Source organism: Vulpes vulpes, chromosome 10 (assembly GCF_048418805.1).
Source record: "Vulpes vulpes isolate BD-2025 chromosome 10, VulVul3, whole genome shotgun sequence".
NCBI lineage: Eukaryota > Metazoa > Chordata > Mammalia > Carnivora > Canidae > Vulpes > Vulpes vulpes.
The window spans coordinates 34,409,006-34,434,185 of record NC_132789.1 but is presented as its reverse complement, the minus strand read 5'-3'; the positions used below and the strand labels follow the sequence as shown (position 1 = coordinate 34,434,185).

The 25,180-nt window shown below is 41.8% G+C and overlaps 1 protein-coding gene across 2 annotated transcripts in view; it reads left to right on the top strand.

Annotated features, from left to right (window-relative positions):
- Positions 1 to 25,180, top strand: part of PRKG1 (protein kinase cGMP-dependent 1) — a 1,174,671-nt gene that overhangs the window by 790,254 nt on the left and 359,237 nt on the right. The window lies entirely within an intron of this gene.

The following is a 25,180-nucleotide window of genomic DNA, read 5'->3' as shown; positions in this document are numbered from 1 at the left end:
AGATACAGTATGTTTTATGTAATATTTCTTAAGAAAAAGCAAATATAAAAAAAAAAAAGAAAAGAAAAAGCAAATATTCCTCAAAATCTTACTCTTTTGTTACCAAGTTATATTGGTAATACCATATTATCAAGTGTCTTTCCTTGCTATTTAAGGACTTTCTGAAGGCCTCTGCATGGCTTAGTTGGTTAAGCATCCAACTCTTGATGTCAGCTCAGGTTATGATCTTCCGGGTCTTCAGATTGGAGCTCGGCATCAGGCTCCATGCTCAGTGTGGAGCCTGCTTGAGCTTCTCCATCTCCCTCTCCCTCTGCTCCTCCCCCTGCTTGCAAGTGAACATGTGCACGCTCGTGCTCTCTCTCTGTAAAAAAAAAAAAAAAAAAAAAAAAAAAAAAATTTTCTGACCTAATACATCAAATGCTTACTCTATGAAAATGTGGAACACTTTCTTTAACACTTAAAAGGTTTGGGTACATTTGGAGACCAAGAGGTAGAAATATATTCTAGTACAAATTATCACTAAATCTACAGCGTTAAAAAAAAAAAAACCTAAGACACATTTTATGCCTTTTGCTAACTTTGGTAGATTTTACTTATACCCATTACGAGGCTTAGAATGGTAAGTCCTACTTAGTTATTGCCTCTAAGATAAACTCACCCTTAAACCTTATATTAATAAAAAAATAATCTGGCTTCAAATTGTACTTAGCTGCGACAGCAAGGGCACGTGTGGTTTCTTAACAGGAAGGAAGAGACAAAATTGTAAATGCTCATCAGGCTTCGACACCGCTCCCGATATTCCCCCAGAATCTAACATCCGGGCAGGTCAATAAACAGCCAGAGAGTTAACTGCAAGGTCAAGGGTGTGTTGGGAGCTGGGGAGTGAGGAGGGATCGTGTCAAGGACGAGAGCAGGAACTCGCACACGGTTCAACCAAACAAGCCTGCTGAGCAATTAGCCTTGCCAGTGCCCACCAGGGACCACAAAATAAATATCTGATACTGCTGCTTGAGGGTACCACATACGCTTTCCTTGATGAGATTGGGTTAAATTTCGGTTACGTCACCGGGTACTGTAAATGATGCTGCGTCTCTGCTTTATTGGCAACTGCAGGGGTCAATAATGTGTATCTGCCTAATCCTGAACATCCTAGAGACCACCCCATGCAACGCCATCAAGCATCCCCACATCTACCTAAGCAGATGCTTAGATTTTATTTTATTTTTTTTTAAGACTTCATTTATTCATGAGAGAGAGGCAGAGACACAGGCAGAGGGAGAAGCAGGCTCCATGCAGGAGAAGCCTGATGTGGGACTCAATCCCAGGACCCCTGGATCATGCCCCGAGCCAAAGGCAGATGCTCAACCACTGAGCTACCCAGGTGTCCCAGATGCTTAGATTTTAACGGTGTCCAGGGGGTGAAAGCGGCCTGTGTATTCCATGGTGACTGCTACCTCCTGGTCTGGGTTTGAGGTCCAGTACCTTCCTACACCAAAGCCTTTATCTGACAAATGACTTGGAAGAGCCATTATTTTGCTTCCATTCCTGTTCTTCTGATGAAGCATTAGGCAAACAGTAAAATAACCAGAGAAGGAAAAACCAATAACTGGTATCAGTCCTTGATTACGTGACTCAGTTCTGTTGGGGTTTCAAGATACAAATGGAGGCTGACAAAGCTCAACCGGTTTATCTTCCACGACCTTCACTTTGATCTAATACATGAAGGGAGAATGATAATAAGCCGGGGACAGGGATTCTATTAGATCTATAATGCAGGAGTTTCTTTAGCTAAATTCCCATTCATTAAAAGGATCAGAGAGTTCTAATTGCCTTTTTCTCTCATGGGATTAACATACAGTTAGGTCGATTTTTACTTATGTGTTCATTAATGGTCCCAGAACGTGACAGTTTTCCTTAAGATCTCGTGAATGTTATGTACCCTGTTCCCAGCAAAGAGACCCGTTTCCCTTTTGCTGGGATTTAATTCAATTCCAGTTTGGCATCTTCTGAGAACATGGGATTAAAGCCAAACGGTACAAATTTCATGTCTGCAGGATTTAAAAAATGTCATTTACTGCGGTTGGTAGTGATAGATTTATAGAACGACGTGTAATTGTTCTGTAAAGTTGTTATAGATGTTAGCTAATTCTTTGTATCCTAATGTGGAAATGTTCCCAGAGGATTGCCTTTGGAGACACAGCCCGGTGTTGGGTGGAGGAGCTCGGGTGGCAGCCCAGAGTCCAAATTCTAAATCGGCCACTTCTGAGCTGTTGCCTTTGGCAGGTTACTTCTCCCCTGGCAGCCTGGGTCTCCTCTCCTTCAAGAGGAATGAGCAACAAAACCCACCTCCTAAAGTGGTTTTGGACCCACCTAATTCTGTACCCTTACTGTTTATCAGGCCAATGGTAGGTTTCTGACTTGGCACCCAAAGGCGAGGATCTGGGAGGAGAACAAAGAGAAGAAAGGAGAAAGATAAAGCTTGAGGTGTGCGTTAAACAAAACAAAAAAAAAAAAAACACCTAAATCTCAAAGGCTTATCACAACTAAAGTGGTTTTGGGGTTTAGTTGATGCAGCACTCATCAGGCACTTAGCATAGAACGTGCTGCGTGAGTGGTGCTGCTACTTTTCGATGAAACCTTTTGGAAAGGTATCCAATCTCTAAGATAAATCCTAAGTGCTGCTTTCTAGTCTTTGTTTTGCCCACTTAAATGTCTTAAAAAATGTATTAGAAATAAAAGTGCAACAAAAAGACTAATATCCACTGCTATGGACAATAAAATCTAGGTCTCAGATATTACCGACATGCATTATTATTATTATTATTATCAGCAGGTGTTTCTCAACATGATTTGGCCTCACCCTTCAATTGCCTGAAGATACTTTAAAAGGATGCAAATTCAAAATAGTTTTGTTTTGTTTTGTTTTGTTTTGTTTTGTTTTAAAGCAGGATTGTTAGGCAATGGTAGTCAGTTTGGAAAGGAATGGATTTAATTCCTCTGGGGAATACCTGTTTTAAAATTGGGCCATAAATTAGCTGGTAATGATGTTCTCCCCTGTGGCTACTGCTAAAAAGTAAAAAAAAAAAAAAAAAAGTAAAAAAAATAAAAATAATGGCATTCATTTTGATTTAGGGAGCATCTTTGTCTTGAAGGAAGTTTCAAGTGGGAGCAGGATGGTGGAAGGCAGGTGAGATGGTCCCCAGGACCTTATCCCAGTAGCTGACAGGCTGCTAAGTCATGGCACCTACTGGCATCATGGACCTACTCCTTCCTGTCCATCAGGTTTTTATATATTAATATATATAGCCAAATGGTACAAATTTCATTTCAAATTTCAAAATATATATATATATATTTATATTATATATTATATATATATTATATATATATTATATATATATAATTTAAAGGCAGGTTCTGGTGACCTCTGATGCCTTTTCTATCTCTGCCACTCTGTAAATCTAACCTTTAAGAGTTTAGTCAACCTAGAGCTGCTTTATCAGAATTGACCTGCCATTATAAGCAGAGCGACACTGTTTTTGTCACACAAAGCCACAAATTCAAGAGGGCCATGATTGAAACTGGAAGCAGATATGCCTGTGATCTCTCAAAGAATAAAGTTTTGTTATAGAGTGAGGAAGAGTGTTCTTGGCAGGGAGGTTGAATGTTGGAAGCCGCCTGCAGGATTTTTGAAGTAGAAAGGAAGCTGAATATTCTCTCTCTGAATAGGATGTCTTTATACAACTTAAAAAAGAAAACCTGTGTATGTTCCTTATTACCAATGATTGTGCAGCTGACTTAAGTTTTTTATTTTTAAGATTTTATTTATTCATGAGAGAGAGAGGCAGAGACATACACAGGCAGAGAGAGAAGCAGGCTCCCTGCAGGGAGCCCAATGTAGGACTCGATCTGGGACCTGGAGTCACGCCGTGGGCCGAAGACATATGCTCAACCACTGAGCCACCCAGGGCATCCCTGACTTAAGTTTTATATGTAAAAAGCACATTGACATGAACAATTGAAAACATTTTACATAAATGAGTTTTTTCCCTCTAACTGAGCTAAAAGTGATTTTAATGTTATGCTTTGAGATCATAATGATAGTTATTTTCTTCTTCCCCCATTGTACTGTTGGAGACAGTGAGTGAAACTCTTTGCTATAAGTGTAACACTTTGCTTGGTCTGTTTTTTAAAGTTGCCCATGCGCGTTCCACGTACCTAATCTTCTGTGTGTGCGTGATTTTTACAAAAGTGTTCACTGTTGACCTACATCTTTACCTACTACGTTTCTGTAGGCTTTCAACAGAGAGTTAGGCTAGCTCCAAGTATAAAAAATCAAATAACAATAGAAGACATGTGGATGAATTTATTTTATAATCTCGGAGCCAAGAAGTTCTTTTAAACTATAACCCAAATTCGTAAACATAAATCTGTATCACAACTTAAAGGCTTTGCAAAGCAAAAAGATCTCTTAGGCAAAATTTAAAAAAAAAAACTGGGAAAAAAATGTTGGCACACATATCACAAAGAGCTGATCTCTATAAAGAATTCCTTGAGATAACAAAACCAACAACCCAATAGAAAAGTGGGCAGAGCTCATAAAAGAGCTGAGGAAAGCCACAGAGGGTTCTTGGTACAAGACCCTGCAGTGATGTTACCAAAAACGGGTTTTGCCTCTTGATGGGGATCCAGCCAAAGAATAGAGCCAAGCCAAGAATTGGAAAAGGAAGGATTTTACTTGCAGCAAGTAAAGGACAACATGGGGTAGATTTCCCAGAGCAGGGGCTCCCCAAACAACAAACCAGGGGACATTTTAAGCTAAAGGTGCATAATACATGCTCATGGAGGTGCTGCAATGGGGAACACAACACAAAATTCTTAGGTCCAGGTGTTGGCTCAGAGTCACAGGAGCCAGCCCCAGCAGCTCTCTGGAGCCAGTTGGTCAGATATCTAAATGCCCAGAGGGGTTTAGATCCTGCAAAGACAGCAAAGGAATGATGTCAGGTCAGTCTTCATTCTGGAATCAGCACTGGGACTTCTAGACAGATGTATTATCCCTGGTAGGGTTAGCCTTTCTCCTGGCCTGATAGTAGCCGGTAGCTCTTCCTCCTTTCACAAGGTGACCCCCGGAGTCTAAAATGATCAGGAAGCTGTGTCTGTTGGTCTTTTTCCTGGGGATCACTTGAGACATGAGGTGTTTCTCTCTTGCTGAGGGTATTAACCCCGAAATGCCATAGACAAGGGGCTGTCTTGGAAAGCAAATCCTGGTAATACGTAGGGTTACTAAATGGTAGCCTCAGCATTTTTCATCCTAATGTGACAAAGTCTCCCATTATATTTCCATAACGGGCTTTGAGGAATGAAGGAAACAAAAAAGCAAGTTGGAGAAAGATGATCCATTGAACACAGGTGATTAGCAGTTATTCCTGACAGCATTCCTGAAGATCCTTTAGTAGCTAAAAATATGAAACAAATGACTTCTTGATGCACCTGTACTACTAAAGGCCTACCTTGGTTAGATGACATCATTCTTTTTTTTTTTTTAAGATTTTGTTTATGTATTCATAAAAAACACAGTGAGAGGGAGAAGCAGGCTCCCTGCGGGAAGCCTGATGTGGGACTCAATCCCAGGACCCCAGGGTCACAATCTGAGCCAAAGGCAGACACTTAACCACGGAGCCATCCAGGTGCCCCTCGTGACATCATTCTTAATATATAAATACTTAGTAGGGAAATTAATAGGAAAATAGGATAATCCTCAGGAGGCGATATTTTAACTCAAAATGAAACCAAAGCTTTTATTATGTGAAGTACCTGAGACGACTCTTGCGCAATAAGAATAAATATGAGTAAACATAATCCTCAGCCTTGTGTAAAATGAGAATCCTATACGATTTTTAATATAAGACCACCCGAGGGCTTATTCCAACTTGCATATGAAGTGTAGAAGCTGAGTAGGAAGTTCGTTTTGTTTTGTTTTTTCTGCTTGAGGTGTGTGAGCTTGCATAAGCTGTCTACACAAGGTGGAGTTGGGATAGGTGTTTAAAAGGTACTTTCTGAGGGGTTTCTCTTCCCCATTTTTGCAAAGCCCTTTTGAACGTTTTGGCGCTGAGTCGCGGAATTGATAATGCTCTGTACACCTACGTGGAGCTTGTTTCACTGATGCCAAGACTGGCAAATAAATTCCCTGGTAAGACCTAGTTCAGTGGACTAAGGGGGCTGCCAGGAGAGGTGTCTTGAGGATTTTATCATGGTCTCGGTGCTACAGACTGCCACGGTCGGTTAGTGAGGTCTGCTGCTGTCAAGGGGTGGGCAGGTGAAGGCGTATGTTCCAGGCACCTATCCCCCTTGGTTTAAGCAACCAGATGGATAGGCTATTTATTATTTTTAAACACTGGGGAAAAAGGCATAGTGGGCAAATATAAGTATATATAACAATTTAAAAATGTAAAAAAATATATGAAATATATACTTATAAATAAAAACTTATAATATAAAAATGTATAATAGAATGTAAAAGCTTTAGCATGTTTGTCATTTATATATATATATACGTGTGTGTGTGTGTATATATATATATGTATATATATATATATATGAAACAAAGATAATTATTTAAGTTAAATAATGCAAGGTAGTTGGGGGCACAGATACCCTATCCCTAACTGGGCAGCTGGTTTCTGAACCATGACAGCCCCTGTGGAGCCCACGATACCTGGATTTTAGATGAGAGATGGGCTGTCAGAAACCCACTGGGGCTCACACAGGTGGGGGACACCCAAAACAAAAGTGAAATTCAAGTTTGTCTGACCGGGAAGGCCAGTCATTATTACTCCTTGTGGTTTATTCTGTACACGGGAGCACACATAAGAATGCATGTAGATACTGCAAACGTTAAAAAAAAAAAAAAGAATGATTTCAGTTCTGAGAGAAGTAGGAACAGTTACATCAATCCATGAATATAATCATTAACCATTTTTGGCACAGCACTACATATTTTAGATATTTATGAATTTCAGTAATTCTTATTTTCATGTGCCCTGGGATACTTTAAATGCATTGTTTAAAAAAAAAAAAAAAAACGGTTAGTTTTCCTTACCTTAGTTATCACAAAAGGAGTCCACGGTTTTATCAGTTCCTCTAAGACTGGGATATTCTCTTTCAAACTCAAGTATTTTGGAGCTAAAAGGAAACATGGAGCTAGTCTAAACTTCCCTCTTCATGCCTAACTCCCTCGAATTGATGCGCGCGCACGCGCGCGCGCGCACACACACACACACACACACACACACACACAGAAGGTGTCACATTTGCACGGTTATGGAGGGTAGTTGTCATCAAGGACTCCTGGTAGTTAGTATCTTGTTTCAAATCCTCCTGCTGAGTCAGAGTCACCTTTCCGTCATCATTTCTTGAGTACCTTCCCTGTGCCAGGGACTGTTTCAAGGTGCACACAAGGGATAGTTAATAAGTATCTCTTGAGGCCCTAAGCCTCAAAAAAACAACCAAAATCACAAAGAATTACCGACACCCCCAAAGGGCAACCAGCATCTGCGTCTACATGTGGTTTAGCTTCAGGCATATGTATGAACTAAAACACCTGCAGAGCAAATCCCATGGCAAGGAAAAGCAAGTGCTCCCATCAGGCCGAGCAGGACTGGGGAAGCGGATCACACACCATCCTTGCCTGTGTGCCAGGACCCCGTCTACCTCCACATCGTAGATTTTTCCTTAGACCGATAAAGTTTTAGCAGATGGCAGAGATGTGAATTTTCTCAGTAGTGACTTAGGCATGCTTGTGGAGAAGACAATAACTTCTCACAATCCTGAATAATTAGCCACTATTTCACGGGGTTGGGGGTTTTATATCTGGGCCCTGCAGGCACGCTTCCTGTATATGTTTATTGCCAAATGTGTGACACGGGCCTTATAAAAGCCTCAAGGAAAAGGCTGCTTCGGAGGAGGAGCAGCCTCCACTGTCCCAAACGCTCTTCCACAGCTGGTTATCCCATCATACGCTGGTCTTTTATTGTCATTTGGGGGATATTTGAAAGTTTGCTGTCTTAAGCATTTGTGCCTTTCTTCAAGTTTATTTTTTTTATTGTTCAACCAGTGAGTAGTAAAATGCAGACTTGCAAAATTGTTTTCCTTTCAAAAAAAAAAAAAAAAAAAACAGTTGTTGCATTATATTCTGCTATGTAGGATGTTTTGGAACTCAGATATCAATATCTCTGTCTTCTGTACCAAAAAGAATGGTTTATGTCATTGTAGCTGAAGTCAGGGAGCAAAACACAGTAAATTTAACTTTAAAATTGATACACTGATTACAGTCATGTGGTCAGTAAGTCAACAGGCATTTGTGAGCTTCCCCTTATGTGCCAGGCACTTCTGCAAAGGTGAAAGATTTTAATAGCATTTCATTTGTCCTACTGGGATTTTCTTAAAAAAAAAAAAGAAAGAAAGAAAGAAAAAGAAACATGAAATAACTCAGGTAGAGTTAGCCCCATTGGGAAGCCAGGTGTGCCAAGAACATCTGAAGGTCGAGACCTCTGTGGAGCCGTCGTCCTCGTCGTAGGGACCGTGTCTACTCACCCAGGGCTGAGGGATGCACCATTCATATGATAAGGACCCTGGAGGATTGATTGAGTTAGCAATCCTTTGGAAATAACTGCTATTTCAATTAATAAGAGAATGGTAAAAATCAATTATATACTGTGGAACACAATTAAAAATCACAAGGCACCTGGGTGGCTCCGTTGATTGAGTGTCTGACTCTTGGTTTCAGCTCAGGTCATGATGGATCCCAGAGCCCTGGGATGGGCCCGGTGTGGGCTCAGCACTCAGCGGGAAGTCTGCTCCCCACCCTGCCCCTCTGCCCTTCCCCTGCAATGCTCTCTCGTGCGCTCTCTCTCCATCACTCTTACTCTAGAATAAACAAGTAAATAAATAACATCTTAAAAATTACAAGACCTCCCTGTGCTTAAAGAAAACGACCAGACTGTTTTAATAAGTGGGGTAAAAATTGAAAACCAAATTGTCAAAAAATCATCACAGCTATACAAACCTGAATTGGTCTGGATGTGCTTAGAAAAAAAAAAAAAACATCGATGAGGATTCCGCCAGCCTGAAATTAGTTTAACGAGGGTGGTGGTGGAGGAAACAGACTTTTTCCCCATTAAATTCTCATGTTTTGCAACATTTTGGTACAATGGGTGCCTTGAATTAAGGAATAATTATAAATGTGTATATATATATATATATATATATATATATATATATATATATATATATATATATATATATAAGAAATATACCAAGTGAAGGACTGGCTTGTGCCCAGCAGCAATTAGCAGAGTGCGCACTTATGGCTTACCTGTGTGAGATCTGGAAGGGAGGAGGGAGCATCACTGCACCTGACAAATTTAGATTACTGTAAGGCAGATAAGTGTTAAATAAGAGCAGCTATAAGCCATAAGACTTTTCTTAAATAATGCAGTTTGGCAATGGGAGCTCATCAGTTTGTGGGATGTTATAAGGCATTATTATTCCTGCGCTACCTGTTAGTTGTCAGACTAAGAGAAATGGTAATCCTCGGGCACATTTCAAAGGCTTCTGGGACATTATCCATCTTTGGGTATCAATTAGAATTTGGTCAGCGTTGACTGGGTCCTGACCTGTCCCCTGTCACTCCTATGGGGTGGCTTTGAGAGAATGGGCTCTGCATCAGACACCCTGGTTTTCTGTTCTCTGGCAGTTGGAGATGTAGGGGGAGATGTAGCGGGGTGGTAGTGGGGCCAGACAAAGGGGGACCCATTTCCTCATGAGATGCCCTAACATTGACTTTGATAAGGGGGTAGCCCCCAGGGTTTTAGTGGTTGGGTTTGGTCGAGCACAGGTGTCCTCCGGGACTCCATGTGAGCAGTGCCAACTGTAGTCTGCTTGTGAAAAATACAACTACTTCTGTTTCCAGCCCACCCATTCTCTCAGTTCAAGCGAATCTTCTTGCAACATGGAATACGTTAGCTTCTAAACCTCAAGCAGTGAATCACTTTCTACTATTTCTAGGTCCTCTTCTTTCCACTTATGATATTTTCACATAGAAATAAGGTGACCAGTTATCCCTGTCTGCCTGAGATGCAGAGATTTTAGTGCTACTACTGAGAAAACTCTGCTATATAGAGCATCACCAAGGTGGATTCCTGTCAGTTTGATGTACTGGGGTGTGGTGAGGCCCTTGTTGGATTTCAAGGCAAAAAAAAAAAAATCCAAGTGTATAGGTCCTTATAGCTTCTCTATATAACAAACAGCCACAACTTCAGTGGCTTAAAACAGCATGAATCCATTCTTCTAAGAGTTTTAGTGAGAAGTCTGAAAGGAGTCTGAGGGTGCCAAACAAGAGGTGGCAGCAGGGCTGGTTCCCCCTCAAGGCTCCAAGGGAGAATCCATCCCTTGCCTCTTCTGGTGGCTTCTACATGCTGCTGGCATAAGGTGACTTCTGCTTGCACCTCTCAGGTGTCTGCTTCCATTGGATGGCACCACCTTCCCCCCCCTACTGGGCACTCTTGCCTGTTACCATGAGGATCCTTGTGGTTACAAGTGGGGCTCCCTGGGTTAGAAGTCTGCTCTCCCATTTGTTGGTAGGAAGGTGAACATTTTTGAAGTCATGGGGTAAATACATGTCATTCTCACGAGCTATGAGAACATGGCTTGTGCTGACTTAAGACATTTTAGCCCCAGCTTCCCCTTTTTCAAGGAGCCATCATAACAGAACCCGCTTCCTAAGGTTGTCATGATAATTTAGTGAAAAATTCTCAGCAAGGGACTCGGGACATTCCTTGAAACCTAGAACGTGCTGGGCTAAGCTCCCCTGAAGCCGCAGCATTCATGCTCCCAGTTGTGAAGTAGTCTAGGCCTTGGTGAGGTCATTTCCCCTTAATTGGTACATTGTCTGACTATTTCATGGGAGGGATGAAGTCTGTTCACCTCTGGAGGCTCCTTTCCTCCTTGTTACAGTGAGACAGAAGGACTGGACTGATCTCAGGGTGCCATATTCAGAGACACCTTTGTTCTGGTGGACAGCATCAGGGGAGAGAGGGTCACAATGTGTGATGCTGTTGGTGATGACTGTCATGAACAGCTCCCAGCAGTGATAATGTTCACTGTGCACTGAACAGTGATCTGCAAAGGCTGTGGGTACATTTGTCCTCTCACTTGAGGCCAGTGTGGACCCCTGCATTAGAAGTGACCTTTGAGGATGTCAAAATCCCCCCTTTGGGGTTCAAGAGGACACTATGGAGTGGCCACTGGGTTGGCCAGACTGCCTACCAGGAAGGGGCCACACATGCAGGCACACAAAATGTGGAGCCTTCCCCTGTGACTTTCTTTGTCCTACTGAGTGGACAGCAGTTGGGGATAGAGAGGAGAAAAGCTAATCGAGCCTGGTTATGTTTTTGTATTTCTTGTTTTTTTATTTCATTCCAGGGCAACAAGCTGAAGGGAAACAAACTGCTGCCTCAGAGGTTTAAAGCTACACCTAGACTCTCTTCAGAGTCAGGTTTTCAAAGTTTTTATTCTTGGTGCTTTAGCTCCTCTTTAAAGGGAGCAAAATGTAAATGCATTCGGGGCACGTGGCACTGGGGTGTTTAGGAAGCTGATGGAGAGGACCTCATCATGAGCATTGTCCCCCATCACCAGGACAGTGAGAATGTGCTAAGTAGGGAATACTCGGTGCTAAGGTGGAAGAAATAAGCTACGGACGTCGTCACCTTGATTCCCTGGGTGGTTTTGAACACTGGTCAGAGCAGAGCCTATTGTGTGTTAGAAAGTGGGAAATCCAGGGATCCCTGGGTGGCGCAGCGGTTCGGCGCCTGCCTTTGGCCCAGGGCGCGATCCTGGAGACCCGGGATCGAATCCCACGTCGGGCTCCCGGTGCATGGAGCCTGCTTCTCCCTCTGCCTGTGTCTCTGCCTCTCTCTCTTTCTCTCTGTATGACTATCATGAATAAATAAAATAAAAAAAAAAAAATTTAAAAAAAAAAAAAAAAAAGTGGGAAATCCAGATTGAAGGTAGGAATACTCAGATTTAATGACTAAAAGGGTAAAAAATGTATATACATATAGCAAAAAACAACTATGCAGAGAAAAAATGTTTTTTATCCTAGTAGTCCTTGCCTGAGTAAAGTTCAAGATTCTCTTAAAATCTGAGCCACAGATAGAAATGTGATTTGACTTGAACATCCTTTGAATCCTTAGCCATTGATGCATAGATCTTTTCAACTCTGTTACCAAAAAAATCAACTTCTTTGTAATACTTCACATCTACAATCATCATATTTTAAGTATAAGCTTAGCGTTCTTTCATATACTTGTGTGTCTGAGCATCTGTTTGATTATTTACATTTATTGCATGATTATTTACATTTATTGCATACCTGCCATATTCCAGCTGTGATGTCTGGGATTATGGAAGGAAGACTCGATCCTTGACCACTAAGAACTTAGGTTTTTCATCTAGTAAAAAGCACTTTCAAACCTCCTCTGTGCTTACAGGCCTTTGTCATCATGTTTTAAACACATTTTTACAGAATCAATGATGTTAAAGGATTAGTTGGTCAATAGGCAAATGGTTATTTTTCTGGCCGCCTCCTTCTGCTTTTAATTTCCCGTTGGCTTCTCTTCTCGGTTCCCATGGAGCAGTTATCAACAGCGTATTCTTGATACTATGCTTCCCCCCCCCCCCTTTTCCCTAATGTGGTCTATTTGCTAGAACAAAAGCTCCTGCTTATGTGAGAAAATGAGGATCCTAAAAAGGAAATATCTCTGATGTTAGGTGTTGGAGATTTGCATAATGACATGGGATTGGCTTAAATCCACAAGTTTGATTCCCTTCACATTGGTGCTCAAATGTGTATTGACACAGATGTTCAGAGGCTCTCAAATAGGCTCTTTACATAGACCCAGATCTGACGTAGAATAATGGAAGTTATATACACTCACACCTGTGGAAAGATATTAAACTCAGGGAGATACTGAAAATATCCAGTGGCTCCTTTAGGTTTTGATCTAAAAAAGAGAGAGAACTTTTCTACCCCTGCCCCCATGATGTCAAGAGAATAAGAGATCTTTGTAGTGTCCAACAGGACATAAATGTCGCTTTCTTTGTTTCACTATATGAAGAGATGCTATACTTTAAAAAAAAAAAAAAAAGATGCAACCCTCAACCTGGTCTTGCCCATATCAGAAATGAGCCCCTACCCTATGGACAGAGTTCTCAAGATCATACAGCCAGACCAATACCCTCTGCAAGTGCATGTAGTGATCACAGCGCCCTGCCTTCATCATGTGAAATGTTCTCCTTTCTCCTCCTCCCTGTTTTTTTTTTTTTCATCTTTACCCTTTAAACCGTCCTCAGAAAACACAAAACAAAAACAACCATCCTCAGTTTTCAACATCCAGTGGAAATCCTCTGCCACCTCCTCTACATTCTGTTTCCCACACAACGTATGATTTTGTGTCTCTAAAATTCCACACCATTTTGCTTGGTCTCCCTTCCTCCACTTAGGAGTTATGGTTAGTTTCCTAGGTGCTTTATCCCTCCCACCACATCTGCATCTCCTTAAGATCAAGGATCTTGTCTGTGATCTTGGTGGGGCCCCAGCAGGTAGCCTACACCGCGGATCAGTCATGGTTATATGTATGATACCTGCCTCACGTGTGGTCCCTCAGAGCCGATGGATTAGATTTTAGTGTCATCCCTATTTTACAGTGATGAGAAAGTTGAAGCAGGTGAAGGAAAAACAAATAATCCTGAGTTAGATCTAAAACCAGAGTAAGTTCAGTACCCTAAAGTGGTACCTGCTATACGAGGTAGAGCTGAGGTGCACCTGTGTGGCTCAGATGGCTAAGCGTCTGCCTTTAGCTCAGGTCCTGGGATCGAGTCCAGCAGCATCATCGGGCTCCCTGCTCAGTGGGGAGCCTGCTTCTCTCTCTCCCTTTGCCCGTCTCCCTGTTCGTGCTCTCTTTCTCTGTTTCTCTCTCTCTCTCTCTCAAAAGAAAAAAAAAAGTTTTTAAATGTAGAGCTGGGATTTGAACAGATGTGCTCTTAATCACCATACTTTTAGATCAATCAAGATGGGTGAAGGTAGGTGTGTGTGTGTGTGTGTGTGTGTGTGTGTGAGAACAACCCACAAACTTATGCTTGAAGTAAAAATACCTATTTCTAATTCAAGCTATGTGTCTGTTGTGGATCTTTGTTCCATGTTGTTCCCAAGCTAGAGTCTAGGCTGATAGAACAATTACCATCTGTACTCTTGCTGGAGGCATCAGCAAAAAAGAGAGAGCCTGGTGAATCACTTTTCTTGAAACTTCTGCCCAGTGGTGACAAATGTTATTTTTGTCGGCATTTTATTGGCCCAAACGAGTCACACGGCCATTTGCAGTTTCAAAACAAGGTGAGAACGTGTAGCCCTACAGTTTTCCTGGTGAACAGAGAGCCCGCAGTGTTTGGTGAATGCCAGTAATGATTACAACCAGCCGCATCATCTGCTTTTCACCCTCTTGTCCTGAGATGCCAATTACAACTCTTGTCCCAGAGGTGAAAGTTTGCTGAAGGGGGTTGTACTTGAGGAATCATTTTTAATAGAAATGGCTTTGTTGACCTTGGTCGAGGGCCCCATTTCAGAAGTTAGAAGCAGGGATGGACTGATCTGATAACCAGGGCAAAAGCCAGAGGAGTCAAGATAATTGAAAGACTGTAAGGGAAAAGCTCGGGAGCAGGCTTGAATTTTGGCTGAACTCTGAACAGAAAGCCAGGGTAATTTTGAAAGAACCAAAGTGATGGATAAAACAGTGGTTAGAAAGGAAGGGAAGGTCTTCAGGACAGGAGTCTGTTCACATCTGTCGTAGGCATGTCGAGCACTCCCTACGTGCTTAGCAAAGGGAGGAAGAACTTTACAGATACTTTCATGATGATTGTATGAGTGAGGAAATATCAGTGTGCCCATTCTGTAGGTGAGGAAAGGGAACCCCATGCCGCACACTGATAACCTTGAGGAGCAAGCATCCAAATCCAGTTAGTCTGATTGCTAAGCCCACATGCTTCAATGAGGCCTGTTTTCCAACATCAAACATACTGTCTTATGGAAGGAGACAGTATGGGTGGAAAAGCAGAATTTAGGTCCATGACAGCACTGGTCCACATGGGTCTAGTGAGTTTGGCCACTAACTGTTCGGAGATGTCACAAAATTTTACTGGTTGCAACTTCTTTACCACCACAATGACTTTCGTAGCACTGTAATACAGTAGATATATGTGAAAGCATTGAAACCACTTTCATACCTAGGAGAACTTCCCCTGCCCCCCTGTAGAAGTCCCTAGCTCCACCGTATTGGGTTCTGTTAATGCTTTATTTGGTTAATTCACAGACCTAAGTGAACGAGCATGTCTGCACTTTGCCATTTTGGAACAGATAATGACAACTGGTCAGATCCATGCCTTGCAACAGCTCCCTAACTTTTTTCACAAATGTCTTAAATATAGCAAATTAGGTATAGAATTACAAGCCATAGAAGATAAACTTTCTACTTAAAAAAAAAAGGAAGGAAGAGGAATCTTTGTGAGTTGTTTATGAAAACTAGTGATTTTTGAATAATGTATTTGAAGCATTGTATTCAAGTAAGTGCATTTCACTGTATTCTAACTACATAGCAAAAAAAAATTAAATAAAAATAAGAAATAAAATAAATAAATAAATAAAAAACCGAGATGCATATTAATCCCAAAGTAAGGTGTCTGGCTTGTGTAAGTGTTTGGATATCAACAGCATCATTGATATAATATCAATCACATTGTCATTTTACTGTTGATACAATGAGTTCCACCCTATAATGAGAATCAGGTTCCTGGGTGATTGACAGGGGTCCAAGATGATCTATTCCATAACCTTCTCTCCATCTCTTACTCACCCCCATTCCTCTGATGCATGACACCCCTGTGTTTTCCCACCATTCCCTGCTGTGTCCAGATACAGCGCTAGAACCAACCGTGCACCTCACGGCACATTGAGAGCATCTGGTCCTGATCCCTTGGTTCTCCAGAGGACAGCTTGCCGGGTAACACTGCTTGCCAGGGAACAGCATATGGTGGCCAAGAACCACACTCTCTTGCAAGAGTGAGCTCATGGTGGGAGTCTTAAAGGAATCCCTACCCTGATAGGGTTCACCTCTGCACTGAAAAGTAAATATCTCTCAATGATCTTTGTTTCTATTTCTCACACTGCCTGAGCACACCTGAGCCCCATTTTAATCCTCTTTGATTTTCTTACCTTTATCCTTGAGCTCGCTTTGTGTTCGTTTTATGTCTGCTGCAACTCTGTCCTTCTTTCTGTTTGTAACTCATGAACAATTGTCTACATATCTCCTCCACATGGAAAGTACTTAGGTAGTTCCCCAGGAGGTGGGTGCCATGTCACTTCTCCATCCCCAATGTTAAGGCATTTGTTTCACACTGATCCTGGATGCAATGTCCATATCCTTCCCAACCATCCCCTAGAGTGGGGTGACCAGCTGTCCTAGGTTTCTTGACATGGAAGGCACAGCCTGGGACCTAGGTCATTCGGTTTTGAAGTGGAAATGTCCAAGCGAACCACTCCTCATTAGGGACAGCACTACTGATTGACCTGAGTTGCCATGGGAGGTGAAGCACATGTCCCACCCCTTTTTGATCAGTGGTTTCTGCAAGGGAATGCCTTAATAGCTACAGGCGTGAAGAGTATGGAGTTTCTGGTTCCCTTGGCCTTCAGGATAGCTGGAGCTCTGGGCCAGTTTCCTCTTTCTCTAGACTTGTCCATTTATTCCACATGTTGATAAACACTATCCTATTCTGCGTGTGTCATGATGTTAAAAGAGCAGTTTAGTATGTACTGGGTGGTAGTATATGTAAGCCTCGGTGGCGGAGTCGGTTATATCTCCACCCACTCTAGGGTAGCTTAGTCCATTAAGCATCTGACACTTGATTTTGGCTCAGGTCATGACCTCAGGGTAGCTGGGCTCTGCGCTTAGCACAGAGTCTGCTCGTCCTCCTCATTCTCCTCTTCTCACGCATTCTACCTCTCTTATTTTTTTTAAGATTTTATTTCATATTTATTCATGAGAAAGAGAGGGAGGGAGGGAGGGGTAGGGGAGGAAGCCCCCATGCAGGGAGCCCTATGTGGGACTCGATCCCTGGACTCCAGGATCACGCCCTTGGTCGAAGGCAGGTGCTAAACCACTGAACCACCCAGGGATCCCCCACCCCTTAAATAAACAAATAAGATCTTAAAAAACAAAGGTTACTATGTACTGACTTGGATTATACTCAACACAATATATCACATGCCAACTAATTTTACTGACTTCCATGTAGTGATTGCAAAATAAATGGATTTTGTCTCAAATTCCTTTCAAAACATTCTAGGTAAAAATATTTTTAACTCTTCTAAACTGATAGGTGTTTTTACCAAAGTCCATTCATTTAGATTGCCCTGGAACTTGAAATGAAACTAGAAGATTAGGCATATTTATGGTAGGTTGGATATATCATGACATGTTGATACTCAGCCAGAGAACTTATTTCTCTAGTAACATCATTGTTTTATATGAAACATTTATCTCTACATCATTCACTTAGTGTGAATGGAGCACAGACTTTGGAATAAAATATTGTCCATAAATTCATGTCTGCCTCAGGAAGAAGTGTCTTGACATCACCTTGGTATTGATTTTCCATAAATCTCCAATATTAAGTATTCATCAACAGCATATTTTTCCTGTCTTGTCATTCTTCTTCATAGCAGTATGAAGCTGTAAATCAATTAAGTCGTACTCTTGATAATCAGAACTGGGCCAGCAGTGTTATGGAACAAAAATGAAAGTTGAATTTTATTAACGGGAGACCGTTTATATTGTGCACCAGCTATGTTGATGAATCAGAGAATTTTACGTTCTCTGTGAAATTTATAAATGAGATTTTCTCCATATGCAACACTTATATTTTTTTTTTCAAAATCTAATCATTAAGGATGCTTACTTATATGATAAAAAGTTTGTTTTCAGAGTGCTGCTCTGTTAGGCTCTTAGTAAAATAAGCTCATGGTGATATTAGTTTAATAACAAATGCTTAATTATGATATTGTTACCACTATATAGTTTCATCTAATTAAGTACACAATCAGAATGTTACCAATTTTGTGGCTTACAATGAGGTATGGATAAAGTTGTTCTTATGAATATTTTTCTTATGTTAAGAAAGGCTTTTTAGGCATTAAATATATTGTGTAGAAAAAAGTTAAGAAACTGATTAATACCTAGTTAGGATCTCACCTCCCTTTTCCTTTCTATTAATGAATCTGCGTTGTATCAGAGAGGGGACAAGCTTCTAATTGTGGAATTTCAGGATATTTCTGAAAGATTTTCTCAACTAGATAGATGTGTGTATTTTAAATGGCTTATTAAAGCTGCCCTTGAAATAGTATGCCTCTGTTTGCCTTCTGATGACCTTTTGCTTAGAACTCCAGTCTATGTGCTCAGGAAAGGACTTGGTATGATTTGTGCTGTGGGAAAAATGTCTGATTTCCAGTCCTTGCATTTCTAACTGATTTCCATTTGTACATTCTTTCTGTTCTTTCCTTTATTGGGTTATTGCTTATAGTTGAACGTATTAAAAGTATATAATGGGCAACAAAAGCAAAAATAACAAGTGGGAGTACTTTAAAAAGTTTCTGCACAGCAAAGGAGGCCATCAACAAAATGAAAAGGCCACCTACCAAATGTGAGAGAATATTTGTGAAGCATTATAGCTGATGAGGGATTAATATCCAAAATATATAAGAACTTCCACAGCTCAGTAGCAAAACAACAACACAACCAAAAAACAAAAGGAAACACAAACAATCCAATTAAAAATGCGAAGGGGATCTGAATAGGCGTTTTACTAAGGAAGACATCCAGATGGCTAACGGTACATAAAAAGGTGTTCAACGTCACTCCTCATTAGGGAAATGCAAATCAAAACTATAATGAAATAGAGCCTCATGGTTGTTAGAATAGCGACCCTCAGAAGGACAAGAGTTATCAAGTGTTGGTGAGGATGTGAAGAAAGGGAATGTTTGTGCCTTGCATTGGAAGTGTAAATTGGTGCAGCCACTCTGGAAAACATCATGGAGGTTCTTCAAAAAATTAAGTGTTACTGTATTATCGAGCAATCCCGCTTCTTGGTACATACAAGAATTAAAACAGGATCTTGAGGTAATTGCAATTACATTTTCATTGCAGCATCGGTCACCGTAGCCAACATATGGGAACAATCTAAATGTTCATCAATGGATGAATGGGTTAAAAAAAAAAAAAAGATGCGTATGTGTGGGGTGTGGAATGGAATGGAACACACACAGTGGAATGTTGTTTAGCCACAGGATGAAGGGCATTTTGCCATTTGTGGCAACATACATGGACCTTGAGGCATTATGCTAAGTAAAATAAGTCTGAAAAAGACAAATACAGTAGTAGTAGCAGGATATCCCCTGTATGTGGCATCTAAAGAAGTCAAACTTCTAGAGACCAGGGGCCTGGGGGTGGGTGGGGGGGGTGGAATAGAGATTGGTGAAAGGGAACAAACTTCTGGCTGTAAGATGAATTGTTCTGGGAGTCTAATGTATAGCATAGTAATTATAGTTAATAATACTGTTACATGCTAGAGAGTATATTTAAATATCACTAAATGATAATGATGTGATATGACACAAGTTTTAGCTAATGCTACGGTGGTCATCATTTTACAATATAGAAGTGTAGCAAATCGACATGTTGCATACACTAAATTTACTTGGGCACCTGACTGGCTCGTTCGGTAGAGCATGTGATTCTTGATCTTAGGTTGTTTGAGCCCCACATTGGGTATAAAGATCACTTAAAAAAATGTAAATAATATTTTATGTCTGTTATATGTCGATAAATTAAGGGGGCGGAGGAGTCCGTAGCGTTTATGATTCCATGAAGAAATGAAAGAAATACTGGTAAACATGATTATTTGGAATATTAGCGTGATTATAACTATCAGACAGGAAAGCTGAATATCTCAAAGTACCTGCTATTAGAAGATTAAAGCAATCGTTGATAGAAAGCGTGAAAGAAACAAATCAAATGCCACTGATAATTCCTGGGTTTACTAATTATGGAGAAACTTTTTTTTTTTTTTTCAATTTACCAGGGGGGTGAAAAAAATCACTGGTACATCGATGTGTTTATTTCTGTCCGAGGCATATTAATTTAAAACCTCTTCACTTTTGTAATGGCCCCAAGCTTGTATTTTTCCTCTTAGGCCTGTAAAAGTTTTTGTGGTTCTGCTTATTCTCACAAGAACTTGCAGTCAGTTCACCCAACAGGTGTTCGAATACTTAGTCTCTGCGTTCGTTCATTACTGAGAACATCCTCTGTTCCAGGAGGGAGGATTACAAAGATGGACTAAAACCTATCATCTGCCCTTGAGGGCCACCCTACTGCTAACACCCCGGGCTGTCTGGGGAGACAGGTAGTTGCTTCAGAGCTTCATGATGGAGGTTTTATCCATCCTAGAGATAAGATTGAGGAATGGAGAACAGATTGAATTCAAAGACTTTTCCAGAAAAGATGGTTTCCTTGAGCCCAGTCTTTAATTCATTGAATCAACTACAAAGTAGAGAGGAAGAAGGAAATCGCTCTAGACCTCTAGAGACGTGGCACGTGGAATGCTTAGATAGTCTCAAGAGCTCCAACATTTACAAAGGTTGAGGCCTAAGAGGTAGGTGGGTGCAAGTAGCCTAGCGAGGGAAGCATTGCTGGATGTTCTATGAGGCCTTTCTTCCTCTGCTTCTTATATCTTAAAGGACAGATGGTCACGGTGAAGGGGAAGGAAGCACACGTTTTCCTTGGCCCCTGAGGGCCTTGGCTGGGTCTGAAAAGCAAATTGACGAAGACAGAGTAACAGGAAGGAAGCACAGATTTCTTTAATATATGAGACCTGACTTGGAGGCCTTCATGAGGACATGAAGACCCGAAGCAACGGTTAAATCGGAGTATTTGGGGCTAGCTTTGATGACGAGTAGACAGTCGTGGAGAGCTGGGATAGGTCAGAGAAGGGAGTTCAGTGTAGGAAACTGAGCAAAACTTAATTTAACCAAGCCTGTGTGCTCTTCTCATCCTCCCCTGGTCTTCAGGGAGCAGGATGTTCCTTCCCTCTGGGTATCAGAAGGGCCCCCCCTGGGGCGAGGTTATGTGACCTGCTTCAGGGGAGAGGTCAAAGTGACCTTCCTGCTTTTGCGGTTTCCTCAAGCTTTTTAAGCTTAAAATACTCAGTAGGCGAAGGTGTCATATTTTAGGGCACCCCCCTCAAATGTGACTCTTCCCTTCATGTCCATGCTCTTCGAGAATGGCACGCTTCACAGACCACCACCTAAGGATCTCCCTTGGTCTAAACTGGTCAGTTGTGTACTGGCTTTTAGCATAAACCATAATCTTCAAGATCCAGAAAACCCAAAGACCTAGATTAATGTTTTTAAGATTTTATTAATTTGAGAGAAAGAGGGAGAGGAGAAGCAGGCTCCCCACTGAGCAGAGAGCCCCACGTGGGGCTCGATCCCAGGACCCTGAGATTGTGACTTGAGCTGAAGGCAGATGCTCAACCGACTGAGCCTCCCACAAGGTGCCCGCACCCCAAGACCTATATTAATATCTTTTAAAATCCTAGGACAAGCACCTGAAGGTCAGCATTCAGCTGGGGATGCCCTAGACTCTGTTCTGATGAGTCCCTATGAGGAGGGACTTTGTTGAGTAAGTGAGGCCAGAACACTGGATCTATTTGTTTTCTAATTTAAATGTGCTTAGGGCTTCTCCTGAGTTTGTTTTTCCAATGAATAATTTTATTGCTCTCTCCGTATTTATAATACGTATCGGGGCTCTTTGTCTTATAAACGGATTGTTTTCCAAATGCCTTCAAACTAAATCTTGGGATATGACTTGCAGTCTGTGACTATATCCAGCTCCCGTGGAAGCACTGGGCTTCGATCCTGGTGTCTGGTGACCAGGCCTCTCTTAATCTCTCTCTCTCTCGGTTTATGCACATCGACGCCGCCAGTGCTGCTGTGCGCTGGATGACTGAAAAAAAAGTTTCTCTCCCCACATGTGTCTGCAGCGGTGTTCTTTGCAAATCAGATGCTGTCGGCCACCTGCACTTACCTCTCTGCTCCCCCTGCAGAGCCGCCCCCTGGCTGAAGGCAGTCTCCCTGTGGCTGGAGCTCCCTGGCTGCAACCGGGGACCCCGCCCTCCAGGATGTGCATCTGACATGTCTCATGAGTTCCCCATCCACGAAACTGGAAAGATCTTGATTACCATGGGCCAGATTTTTGAGCCTCACTTTTGGCCTATTCGCAAACATTCTGTATAATTAATTTCTTTTTTTCTTTTTTCTTTTTATTTTATTTTTTTTTATTTTTATTATTTTATTTTTTTATTTTTATTTTTACTTATTTATAGATAGACGTTTGTGTGAACTTAGTGACTGCTTTGTAACCAGAAAGCAATCAGCATTCTAGGGAAAATGGAAAGTGCCAGAAACAAACAAACCTAACCACAGCTGATAAAAGGAAAAATGGAGCTCTTTGACTCAAAGATCTTCTCATTTAGCTCCTCTGGCTTAGCAATCATTTGCTCACCTTCAACCGTGTTCTAAGGGACAGTAAAAGATGAATAATTTATCCATGAGACAACAAAAATCATGTGCGTATTTATAGAGCCTAACCTTGTTCAGAGTAGTGAAGAGAAAAGAGAAAAACATGTATTTAAGTAAAGATATGTGTTGTTGCATCTGAATTCCACGTAAATCACAGTACTGGTGCATCAAATAAGCAGCCTGTTATCAGGACGCTAAAGCCCAGGGCTGTGTTTGTGAAGTTATATTATAATGCTAAATCTTACTAATTGTTCTGGAAACAACCTAGAGGTTTTAAACACATCTTCAATAGGAAGGCACTGAAGGAAAAAGTGTCTCAGTTACCTTGCAAAGAAAATCAAAGCAACATGAAAGGCTTCTTCCTGGAACAACCCAAGATAATTGGCGTTTCGCTGCCCTTCTTTCTCATACCCCTCCCGCCAATCCACTGCCAAGTTCAAAAACAGTCAAGGAACAAATGTTTGCAGTGGCTTTTGTCCTAAGGCAGCGCAGTTTTGACAGTAAATGCTTTGACTCTACTCCTTACGGGGCTTTTGTAAATAGCAGTGTTTGCATTCTTAGGAAATAAGGTTTCAAACTTCCCCTGAAACAAGTGATGTGATGCGAATTGATTGATTGCTGCTGTTTCTAGTGTTTTCTTTAAAAAAAAAATTTTTTTAACTTATTTATTCATGAGAGACACAGAGAGAGGCAGAGACATAGGCAGAGGGAGAACTGCTGAGCCACCCAGGTGTCCCTGTTTCTGGTGTTTTCCTAAGTCCCCCTGATGCTAGATTCTCAATGATGGTCAGGAGCAAGCTTCTTGATTAAAGAGATCTTCTATGCCTCCTGTGTTGTCAGAGATAAATCCTTACTTAATAACTTAATGAATACTCTGAACCCTTTCCTCACTCTCCCTTACCCCTTAACCCCTTCTATCTGCTTATCCCAGTTTCTCTTTCCTCCTCAATCCAGTCCAATTCCATAAACTGTCATTCTTAGTGGATGACTCCCAGGTGGGCTCTTGCTTGTTGCCTCTAACTGGGTTCTCACTGCTGAACTCCTGAATTTCCACTTAGCTACATGCCTGTAGGCATAGTGTCGTGCCAAAAACACACATTTATGATAGAAATCATCCCCTCTTCCCTCCCCATCCCTACCCCAACTCATCAGATCAATTTCCTCACTGGTTAATTTGTTCTTTTGGAGTGCCTCCTGTCTTTCTTGTCCTTGTGTTCTCTCTCTTTGTGTTGGAGCAACCTGCTGATGTTCCTCTGTCAGCTTCCCCCTCCTGTGTGATCCTCTATAATGCCGTCAGGTGTATTTTAATGAAGAACCAGTATGAAGCAGATTAAGGGTTCCCCATTGCCTGCAAAATCAACTACTGTTCACTTGACTTTCAGATCCCTCCAGTCTCTGACCCCACAGACATCTACAATCTTGAACATAGCGATCTGTGAGGATTACATACCTACCCCACAACCAATTTCCAGCAGTTGGTGGTTTAGCATCTAACTCAGGAAATTTCTCGAGTTCAGCCATTGCTTACGAGCCTCCTGCAGCCTCCAGCTCGCAGGCCAGTTAGTATCACTCTGCCCCTCTCTATCTGGTTGCCCCTGAGCACCTGCTTTCAGGGAGAATGACTTTCTATGAGCTGCTCCTTTCTCTGAGCCAAAGGGTCACTGTATACTGTAGATCCGCTGGTGGACTGATCCTGGGCTTCTGTCTTGAAATGTCTTAACTAATACCACCCAGTTGGAACTTCTGTGTCTTGAGTGTCACTTCACTTAGTTTTGCCAGACTCTTGAATTTCTTTGGTCCTTCTGATCTTGTATTTCAGGAGGATGCCCCTTGTCTCCTTATAATGCATGGTTATGGATAGTATGGTAGTGGGCAGCTCATGCAGCATGTTACTCTGAGCACTATTCAGAGTCAGAGCCACTGAGAGCTGCTTTCATGAGCGTGTGACGGGTGTAATCATACAGGGCTCAGGGCTCAACAGAGCCAGTGCTTGGGGCATAATGGCCTGTGACCACTGTTCTGGAATTAATAGTTTTAACATTGGATTTGTATGAGTGGAGTCTGATAGAACAGTGAAGCAACTTGGAGCCTGGCTTGTGAGTAATTCTGTGTCTCTGTGCCTCATATCCCCAGAACTGGTTCTGGGTCACTCATTCCCTTGGGGCCAGTCTAGCCCTTCTGCTCTTCACTCCCTGACTGCTGACTATAGTTGCCCACTGCCCACAGCAGGAGATGGGCACGGACATGCAAACATGCATTTCCAGCCCCAGACTCTGAGTGCCAAGGCACATTTGATGGGGGCTCAGCGGGGAGGAACTCCTTGTCCATTCCCTGCTCCCATACGTCCCAGCAGAAAGGCTGCAGTCCCTTGTTACCCCACGTGTTGGTGCAGTGGGCCTGTGGAAAGAGGAGAAATCTGACTTCATCCCTCTGCCTCAGATT